Source organism: Coffea arabica, chromosome 6e, assembly GCF_036785885.1.
Source record: "Coffea arabica cultivar ET-39 chromosome 6e, Coffea Arabica ET-39 HiFi, whole genome shotgun sequence".
NCBI classification, from domain to species: domain Eukaryota; kingdom Viridiplantae; phylum Streptophyta; class Magnoliopsida; order Gentianales; family Rubiaceae; genus Coffea; species Coffea arabica.
Genome location: NC_092321.1, coordinates 60,128,652 through 60,140,265, shown reverse-complemented (window position 1 = coordinate 60,140,265; position 11,614 = coordinate 60,128,652). Strand labels below are relative to the sequence as shown.

The 11,614-nt window shown below is 35.0% G+C and overlaps 1 pseudogene; it reads right to left on the bottom strand.

The window, feature by feature from the left end:
- Positions 1-2,376: 2,376 nt before the first annotated feature.
- LOC113696925 (probable polyol transporter 4) lies at positions 2,377-3,805 on the bottom strand (annotated as a pseudogene).
- Positions 3,806-11,614: the final 7,809 nt, after the last annotated feature.

Genomic DNA, 11,614 nt, shown 5'->3' with positions numbered 1-11,614 from the left:
ACCTTTCTAGTTATCAATATATTTTATACTAGGAATTGAGATGCTTTATTCATCAACAAACTTTAGAGTTAGGTCGGCCATCATAATCGTAAGTTGACTATTAATAGGACCTAGTGCAATTGTCACCATAATTATAGTTGGTTAGTGTTTCGACAACTTTAGTTGCTTGACAGGAAGGTTCACGTTTCAAATAGGATGCTCTTTCTTCCGTCTTGGATATCATGGTGTGTTCTTCTTTGAAGCTCTCTCAATTATGATGTTCAATTCGATGAAATTGTTTAATTCGCAGTATAATAAGGCTCTAACAAATCATAAATTCGTTTACAAGGTATAAATTCTTTTCCGGTAGTATCTAAGTACAAAGTCTCTTAAGAAAGTTACCAAATATAAAACAAGGGATAATTTCAGGAACCTCCCTTGAGGTTTATAACAATTTCACCTAATTCTCTTGAGATTTGAAAAATTACGTATACCTGCCCTGAGTTTATAATTTTGGTAACAAAAACTATTTAATGGTTACAATTTTGAATGAATAGCCCAAAATGCTCTCATGAAGTTGTGAAATTCATTTTACTTTCTTATAAAATTATTTAAAAAATATGAAATATGTACAAAATCTCAAATCCATTTTCAACTTTCGTTTTTGCTATTTTAAACATTTCATATTATCATATCTCAAATTAGTACTATTATCACCATGACCACTACCACCATCAGTTTCTAAATTCTAAAACCTCAATCGAAATTATAAAAAAATAAATAAATCAACATTGTTGATCTAAAAAAATTTCAATAACTACAATAATGTAATATCCTATCTCTCAAATGTTGGGGTACCAATATCAACCCTATCCTTTTTAAACCTTCAACTTACATCTTCTTCTATTCATCTCCAAATCCTCCAAACAAAGCTAAAATTAATTTGTAATATGTTAAATTTGTGTTTAAGACATAATTGGTTATTCCATGAGTGAATTTTATTTTCATTTCTATTAAATATTTGTGATGCATTTATATGAACAAAATTAGGAATGGATTGTTTAATTGCATGAAAAATATTAATATGTTAAGGCTATTATGGCCATTTTGTTAGGCCAAGAGCATTAAGTGTAATATTGCAAATCTCAAAGGTACTAGGTCAAATTGTCAAAAATTTCGAGGAGGTTTCTGAAATTATCCCATAAAACAATTGATGTATTTAAAAAAAATGCTGAAGTTAACCAAGCAAACATCAATCACTATCAAGATTCACAGCATGCAGAGTTTGACAAAATATCACCTAATCAGTTTCATCAAATCCGACTTTAGATGCAAACTTCTCATTTCTTAAATTACACCCAAATTTTGATATTGTACAGGATAACATCCTAATCGTGCATTTGTTTCAGAAAAAGGAATGAAAAACAATTTTAGTTTGCACCATGTAAATGATATTGTACATAACAATATAACATGCACGGATTCTACACGTACCGCATGCTATCTTGAACATGTCATGCCTGGAGTTCATGTGTATCTTTGGTCTAGTGATGTACAAAAATGCATTTGACAAAAAAAAGACCAATTCAATTGATGGGCAATTTTCTAAATAGATGTTTTGGAAAACTATTTCCAGGGAGGATCAATCAAATGTTGAACAATCACTTTCCTGAGGTTATCATTTCAATGCATTTACAGCTGTTCTATTGGAAATTTTTCAATGATTTTTGGAAGTGGATGTATATTCATCTGTATGATTGAAAAGTAGTGACTTTAGAGGAATTCCATGCATCTACAAATTTAGTAAATGAACTAGTTCATTGTATGTACAATTAGTTCATAATATAAACAAGTTCATAGTTGCACAAGTTCATGGTATCAACAAATTCTTGATTTCTCCTAATTAACATTTCTCTAAATCTATAAAGGTCAAATGGGTCTTGGTTTAATGTAGAAAACTATATCTCATTTCACTTAGTTTGTTTGAAAAAAGTTCATCATTCTTATTCTAGTGGTTTAAGAAACAAGCACAAGCTATGTTGAACATTGTTACACCATTTAATCCTCAAGGGTATTTCTCCTTCTACTGTACTTAATAAGAGATAACTATAACATTAAGAAAAGTGTATCTAATAAACAACGTGATTGCAGAACTTGTAAAATTCTTACAAGTTTTCTAGTTAAGGTTTCCAACAACTTCTTACTTTTTTCCATCTTCTGTCCCCACACTTTCATTCTTCTTTTTTTTTTTTTTTGGATGAAAATATGTTATTGTCTTTTTTTTTTTTAACAAAAACATGTGATTGCATTCATGTGAAGCATAAATTCATGGAAGTACCAAATAATAGATGATCTTTTTGAGTAATCTACCAATGCTGTGGACTACAGATGCTTTGATGCCCAAAAGGGATTGTTCTCCATCAATCCTGTTTGCAAGGAACTGATGACAAATCCCAGGTTGTAGTTTGACAGGTTTGCAGCTTACAAATTATCCACAACAGTCATTCTGGTAGGGCTCAAGCAAAGAATGCATCCAATGTTATTGTTTCTGCATTAAACGTTCAGCATCTCCAAGCTGCACTTCACCTCCTTGCGACTCGTATCCTTTCTCAAACATCTTCTCGATCTGCTCGAGAGATTTGCCTTTCGTTTCTGGAACAATCATGTAAACAAAGGCAACAGAAGTAGCTGAAATTGCACTAAAGAGAAAAAAGGTTCCAGCCACGGAAATTGCACGAGAAACAGAATGGAAGGACATGGCAATTAGACCACTGCACACCCTATTACCCACAGCTCCAAGCGCTGATGCTTGAGTACGAAACCTTATAGGAAATATTTCAGATGTCAACACCCAGCAAACTGGACCCATCCCCACAGAAAAGAATGCTACATTTCCACAAACTGACAGTATTGCCAAAGCAATCCCCAAAGATCCATGTCCCAGTAATGAGAGGCTGATTGCCACTATGAACAAACATGCAGTCATCCCAATTGTGCTTGCATACAGCAGAGGCTTCCTTCCAACTTTGTCAATTTAAAAAGTTGCTACAAGTATAAATACCGTCTTTGTAACGCCCACAGCTACTGTAGCAGCAAGAAGCTTTGATTCGCCCTGCATACCAGCAGCTTTAAAGATCTCGGGACTATAATAAACAGTTGCATCAATACCAGTAACTTGTTGGTAAAACTGGATTCCAAACCCGGTGAGTAACATCCTGCGCAGTGCAGGAGAAGAGCTTAAAAGTTCACGCCAGACAGGCTTGTCTTCATAGTTTTGTGCATCAGTATTTCCAGCAGCCAATTGAATTTCTGCTAACCTCTCCTCGACCTCTGCATCATTTTCATTTGTTTTTAACAGAACAGACCTAGCTTCTTCAACTCGGTTCTGCACAACCAACCACCTTGGTGACTCGGGGATTACAAATAAAGAAAATGCTATCAAAACTGAGGGCACAATTCCCACAACCAGCATTATCCTCCAATTTATGTGTGCTGGAAGCCCGAAAAATGCATAATTAGAGACATAACCAAGAAGAATTCCGATATTAATGAAAATTTCTGGAAAGGAGGTAAGTGAGCCTCTAGCAACAGTAGGTGATATCTCCGCAATATAAACAGGTGCAATCAAAATATATGTTATTGTTGAACTTTCTTAGAACACAACAAAAAAAATGGCAATACAAGTGGGGGGATGAGCAACTATCTTCATTCTCTGCACACTAACACGAACAACACAACTCAAACTGAACTCCTTGATCGAGAAACAATCATACAGAACTTTACTAGTAACGGCATCTTCTTGTTCTTGTCCACTACTAGTCCTCATCAAGCATGGAAATTCGTTGCTTTCTCTTGTCAAACACAGTTTTGAAAGATTCCTGTTCTGCACGTAACTGCCCTTGAAATACACTCTGCTGCCTCTGCTATGTGAAGCTGTGATCGACCCCTCGAAGCTATCTTGCAACTATGATCTTAGACAACATTATGCTTGTGCATTTGCGAGTGATTTCAGAGAAGGATCTTGCAAAGGCCCCTAAAGTGTTTGAAAGAAAAATAGCAGCAACTTTCTAAGAATCAAGTCATCAAAATTATATGAAAAAAAAAACCTCCTAGCTTACCAAGTGATTGGAATATTTTACTTATCAATATCGACTTTTCAATTACATTATTGTGTTATTTTATATCCATGTTATTTTTTTGGGACTAATTATTGTTTTATAAAGTTTGAGAACACTTTATAGACATGTAGCTACCACAATAAAACTTGCACGTTTTATGCACGATTTAAAACCCATCTAATGTTAGTAATAGGTTGCAAATTTTATTTGAAGATGATGCCTAAATCACAGTATAACCAACCCACCAAATACTGTGCACAACCACGCGTGTAAATTAGAAGAGAGCCACCCGGACATAAGTGAGAATGTACAACGAAACCACTGCCACCCATCATCAAATGACCAAAAGGCCCCTCAAAGCCAGACAAATCACGGCATAACCGGCTCATCCTGCACTGTTCACAAGGCGTTGGACGCTTTATATATGTAAGATATTTGTCTCAAGATTATGCATTCACATTTAATACCAAATGCTTGTTGGGTGTGGGCCAACCAAACACACAAGTGAATAAAGAGAGCTTGAGGGATTTTTCAAGCATAAAAAGAAAAGCAGCAGCCGCGGGAGTATTTGTTCTTCGGGTGTTAGAAAAAGTCAGCCGCCACTTTTGCTAGTTGAGACAAATACGAAGAGAGAGAAAGAGCTAGTGAGAGAGAAACTTCAAAGTCTTGATTGGAGGGTGATTCGGAATCCGATTGAGACGAAATTTTACCCACGCGATCCTCTCGTCAGGCTCTACTTATCTACTAATTCAGATTTCAGATTTCCTCTTCGTTTGGTAACACCTTTCTAAACCCATTTCTTTGACAGTTGTAGTTTTTGGGGGTGACTTTATAGCAGATTTGCTTGGTTGATATTGGTGCTATTATTGTCATTCGAATATTTCAAATAGACCTGTGTATTCCCATTATTGTGATAGTGGAGATTTTTTAACTGGACTAGATCCCGTAATTTTTTTCAATTTGGGTTTTCCACGTAAAAATCTTGGTGTCCTGTACCTTTTATTTTTCTTATATTTTATTATCACTGCTAGCATTATTACTTGGTGATTTGATTTGTTCTTATTTTAACTGGTACTTGGGGAAAGAGAAATTTGTCCTGGACTAATTCGGATAGTGGTTGCATGATAAAATTGAATGCCACTAATTATTTAATTTGGAAGCCCAGAATGGAAGACTACTTGTATTGTAGAGATTTGTTTGAACCTGTTCTAGGGGATAAATGTAGACCAAATGATATGAGTGATGAAAAATGGACTAATATGCACAGAAAAACTGTTGGTAATATTAGAAAATGGATTGGTCAAAATATTTTTCAACATTTTGCTAATGACACCAGAACTGATATATTATGGAAAAAGCTTGAGAGTATGTATAAAAGAAAGACAGGCTTGAACAAGGCTAGTTGTCTGAAGCAGATTACTCAAATGAGATATAAGGATGGGGAAGATATGACTGAATACTTGAGTAATTTTCAGGGATTGATAAACCAGGCAACTACATTAAATTTGAATCTGGATGATGAATTGCAGGCTATATTATTATTCAGTTCACTACCGGATAGTTGGGAAACCATGGTGGTCTCCATCAGTAATTCAGCTCCGAATGGTGTGTTGACCATGGTTATTGTAAAAGAAGCCGTGATGAATGAAGAGTTCAGGAGGAAGGAACAAGAAATTGTCTATGAGACTCAGGCCCTAGTAACAGAAAAGAAAGAAAGAAGAGGAAGAAGCAAAAATAGAGGTCCCCACAACAAGAATGACAAATCTAGAGACAGGTCTGAATTACGAAAAAATGTTGCATGCTATTATTGCAGAAAGAATGGGCATTATATGAAGGAATGCAGAATTCTAAAACGGGATCAGGCTGAGAAAAAGGGTAAGGCGAAGGAAAAAGATGATGAGAACACTACAATAGTTGTGGCAGCTCATGATGATATGTTTGTGTTCTGTGACATTTGTCAGGTGAATATTATTCATTATGGTAGTGATTGGGTAATTGATTCGGGTGCATCCTATCATGTTACTTCTCACAGACATTTCTTCTCAACCTACACCGAAGGAGATTTTGGATATGTTAGGATGGAAAATGAGGTTTCATGCAAAATTGTTGGCATGGGAGACATATATTTGGATACAAATACTGGGTGCCAGCTGATATTAAGAAATGGTCGACATGTCCCTGATATTCGCTTTAATCTTATTTCTACAGGAAAACTTGACGATGAGGGTTACCATAGTTTGCAAGGTGGAGGCAAATGGAAACTCAGCAAAGGAAATCTTGTTGTTGCTAGAGGAAAGAAGCAAAGTACTCTCTACTTGATGCAAGCCAAGTTGGGGAAGGGAGAAGTCAATGCAGTTCGTGATTCATCAATTGACTTTGGCATAGACGACTTGGACACATGGGTGAAAAAGGAATCCAAACACTTGTTCGCAAACAACTCCTACCTGAAATTAGAGGTAATGTACTTAAGCCTTGTGTTGACTGCATTTATGGGAAACAACACAGAGTTTCTTTTAAAAATTTTCTTCCATCTAGAAAATTGAATCCATTAGAATTGGTGCACACTAATGTTTGCTATATGAAAGATAAGTCTCTTGGTAGTGCTATTTATTTGTAACTTTTACTGATGATTTTGCTAGAAAGGTTTGGTGTTTTGCTTTAAAATCCAAAGATCAGGTTTTGGATGTGTTTAAAGATTTTCATAATAAATTTGAAAAAGAGACTGGCAAGCAGTTAAAGTGTATTCGTGCTGATAATGGTGGTGAGTACAGAGGACCATTTGAAATCTATTGTAAGTCCCATGGAATCAGATTGGAGAAAACTGTACTAAAAACTCCTCAAAAGAATGGAGTAGCAGAGAGAATGAACAGATCCATCACTGAGCGGGTCAGATGTATGCTCTCTAATGCTAAACTATCAAAACCCTTTTGGAGTGAGGCAATGAGGACTGCAATTGATTTGATAAATCTTTCTCCATCAGTTCCTCTAGATGGTGATATCCCAGAGATGGTATGGACGAAAAAGATATGTCCTTTAAACACTTGAGAGTTTTTGGTTGTCGGGCATTTGTTCATATCCCCAAAGATGAAATGTCAAAACTTGATGTAAAATCAAAACAGTGAATTTTCTTGGGTTATGGACATGAAGATTTTGGTTATAGACTGTATGATCCTATTGAGAAGAAGGTGATCAGGAGCAGAGATGTTGTCTTCTTTGAAGATCAAACCATTAAAGACATTGATAAAGATGACAACTCAAAATCCTCAGATGACATTCTTGCTAGCTCAAATTCAGATCCAGATCCAATTCCAGTATCTGTTGATTTTAATCAAGGGGGAACTGAGACAGAGCAGAGAGAGGATGTTAATGACGGTGATAATCCTACTGCTGATGAACCAGAGCATGAGGCACCACCTACTCCACCACTGCTACCACAAGATGAGGTTAGGAGATCTACCAGAGAAGGGAGACCTTCTAGCAGATATAATCCTCATGAATATGTGTTGTTGACAGATGGAGGAGAGCCAGAGTCCTACGGTGAGGCTCTAGAGCATGAGAATAAAGAAGATTGGTTGCGAGCCATGCAAGAGGAGATGGTGTCCCTGCATGAGAATCACACTTATGAGCTAGTGAAACTGTCTAAGGGTAAGAGAGTTCTGAAGAGCAAATGGGTCTACAGGTTGAAGACTCAGGAACACAGCTCACAACTAAAGTACAAAGCAAGATTGGTTGTGAAGGGATTTAGTCAAAAGAAGGGTGTAGATTTTGAAGAAATTTTCTCTCCTGTGATACAAATGTCATTAATTCGAGTTGTTCTTGGTATTGCAGCTAGTTTGAATTTAGAGATCGAACAACTTAATGTGAAGACAGCCTTCCTACATGGCGACTTGGAAGAGAAGATCTACATGGAGCAATCGGAGGGGTTCAAAGAAAGTGGTAAGGAAAATCTTATATGTCGTCTCAAAAATCAGGGTTGGTGGAACCCCCCAAATGAGTTGGAGAGGGAGATTGTTGGGTGTGGGCCAGCCCATTTGTGGGCCAACCAAACACACAAGTGAATAAAGAGAGCTTGAGGGTTTTTTCAAGCATAAAAAGAAAAGTAGCAGCCGCGAGAGTATTTGTTCTTCGGGTGTTAGAAAAAGTCAGCCGCCACTTTTGCTAGTTGAGACAAATACAAAGAGAGAGAAAGAGCTAGTGAGAGAGAAACTTCAAAATCTTGATTGGAGGGTGATTCGGAATCCGATTGAGACGAAATTTTACCTACGCGATCCTCTCGTCAGTCTCTACTTATCTACTGATTCAGATTTTTGATTTTCTTTTCGTTTGGTAACACTTTTTCAAACCCAGTTCTTTGACAGTTGTGGTTTTTGGGGGTGACTTTATAGCAGATTTGCTTGGTTAATATTGATACTATTATTGTCATTCGAATATTTCGAATAGACCTGTGTATTCCTATTATTGTGATAGTGGAGATTTTTTGACTGGACTAGATCTCGTGATTATTTTCAATTTGGATTTTCCATGTAAAAATCTTGGTGTCCTGTGCCTTTTATTTTTCTTGCATTTTATTATCACTGCTGGTATTATTACTTGGTGATTTGATTTGTTCCTATTTTAACTGGTACTTGGGGAAAGAGAAATTTGTCCTGAGCTAATTCTGATATTTTGTGCCTGTACTGGTACCCCTTTCCCAACAATACTTTCATTTGTCAAGATAAAATTACATTTTGGTGGAATGATAGAATTTTTTCATTCATCACAATCAACTTGGTAAAATCATCACAAGAAACTGTTTCTGAATAGGTAGTAGGCTTTCCAACTCCATCGATTTCTTCTGCAACATAAAAAGTATATGCAAGCAAATCTGAATATCTTTGTAGTGGTCGAATATTTCTCCTTAGTCTATCTTTGGCTATGTAATATTGCTCCTCCTTTTCTGAATTATTTTCATCAGTAGATTCCAGTGCATCTATTGACATTTGCTAAATAGAATAGGCGAATTGAGAAGGATCATAACTACCAATTTCAAGCTCCATATGCTTCTGCGCACTATCATCTGCATGACAAAAAACAGAATACTTCTTTTTGGAAGACAATAAAGAGAATTTGTCAAAAGTAACATCTCTATTGATAATAAATTTTAGAGATTTGGTATTAGAATATCACAATTTGTACCCTTTCACTCCAAAAGCATACCCAAGAAAAATACATTTTTTAACTCAAGATTACAATTTTTCCTTATTCACATTCATGTACGCTGGACACCCAAAAAATTTTAGCTTACAATAATCAATAGGAGTACCTGATCAAACTTCTTTAAGAGTTTCGAAATCAAGAGTTGCAGAAGGAGCACGGTTGACAATGTAACAAGCCATGTAGATTGCCTCTATCCAAAAGTCCTTTATCAACCTTGCATTAAAAATTATACACCTTACTTTCTTCAAAAGTATTATGTTCATATGTTCGACCACACCATTTTGTTGAGACGTTATTTTGATAGTGCGATGCCGAACATTTTTTTTTATTCTTGCAAAATTCATCAAATTCACCTTTACAAAATTCCATGCCATCATTTATTCTAAACTACTTGATATGTCTACCTATCTGTATCTTAATCAAAACTTTTCATTGCTTGAAAGTGAGGTAAACATCATTCTTATATTTAAGAAAATAAATTCAAATTTTTCTTAATTAATCATCAATGAAAGTCAACATATACTTGGCACTACCCTTAGATGGAATACGAGATGGACCCTATAAATCTAAATGAATGCGATCAAGAGTACCTTTCATCTAATGAATTGTTATTAAACTAAAACTAACTTTTTTATACTTCACAAAAATACAATATTCACATAATTCCAATGGTCCAGTACTCTACCTGCAAAAAAATTCCCTTTTTCTTAGTATGTTCAAGCCTTTCTCGCTCATATGCTCCAAATGTATATGCCATAATTTAGTGATATCAGAATCAAAGATAATGACGAGACCGCAACCGAACCATCAAGAACATGTTTAACATTAATGAGTGTCCTCATAATGCTATCATACATTTTAATTCAGACTGTACCCTTACTAACAATATCACAAACGATATTATTGTCCATCAAAATAATTTCACCATTACACGGTTCATAAGTGGAAAACAAATTTCTATTGGGACACATGTGATAAGAATACCCTGAATCTAAATCCATTCATTTTTAAATTTTGTTCCATCATTAGTCATAAAGAAAATATTTTATCAGTCTCATCAGCTGCAACACGAGTTTTATTAGCCTTAGTATTTTTCTCACTAGGTTTCTCCTTTTGCTTTAATTTATTTTATGATTTAAAACAATTTGCCTTAATGTACCTTATTTTATGACAATAATTGCACTCCAAATTTCTATATTTGGATTTAGATCTAGATAGAGGCATATCGACTGTTCTCTTTTATCAGTTCTACCCTTAACAACCAAACCTTTCGCTTGACCTCCATTAATTTTTCTAGTGATATCCCTATCTATTTGCTCCTTAAATTTTAATACAAATTTAATTTTTTGATATGAAATTGTTTCTTTTTCGTAAATCATAGTATTGTGAAAGTATTTAAAGAACTAAGGATTGGAACACAAAAGTAATAGAGCCTGATCCTCATTATCAATTTTATATTCTCCAAATTCATAATAATGGAATTAAATTTATCAAGATGTCAGAGTATAGATGTACCTTCAGACTTCAGTCATCCGAAACATATACAGACTTTGCTCTAAATAAAGTCGATTCTTAAATATTTTCTTCATATACAAAACTTTAAAACTTGTCCCACATGGTTTTAGTTGAAGTTTCAATGGTTGCCTCCTGTAAAAACTCGTCAGAGATTTAAGAGAATATTGCACCTAACTTTTTTATTCATCTCAACAAAATTTGCATCTATCACATTCTCTAACTTTTTCTCAACTCTTTGTATTACTAAATCAACTCCATCTTAAACCAAAATGGCGTTCATTTTAAACTGCCATGATAAGTGACTAATTTACGTAATAATTGTATGACATTTTATATTATTTTTAGTCACTTTAGTTATATTATTGGAAGAAAATGAATTATTTTGGCTATAATAGGTGAAAAATGCTTTTAAGTGATTAAATGAGATTTTTATCACTTTTTACTTGGATTTTGTGCATTTTGACAGTTTTGATACATTTTCGTATTTCGGCTATAATTTGAGCTACAGTGATAGGATTGAGATGATTCTTGAACCAATTTGAAGATAAGAGATAGATCTACAACTTTGGTGAAGACATCTGAATCCAGTTTGAAGGTTTTCCAAGTTTAAAAGCCAAATTACAGTAGCCAATTTCTATTGGTCAAAACTAAAACAGGGCAATGAGCAGTTAAGGGTATTTCGGTCATTTCTCAGCCTACACAGATCCAAATGAGGTGATTCTTGATGCATTGGAAAGCTAACTCAAAGGGCTACTTTTATTTTTTGGTCAAGAGTTAAATCAGCTCCTATCATCAAGAAAAGTTCA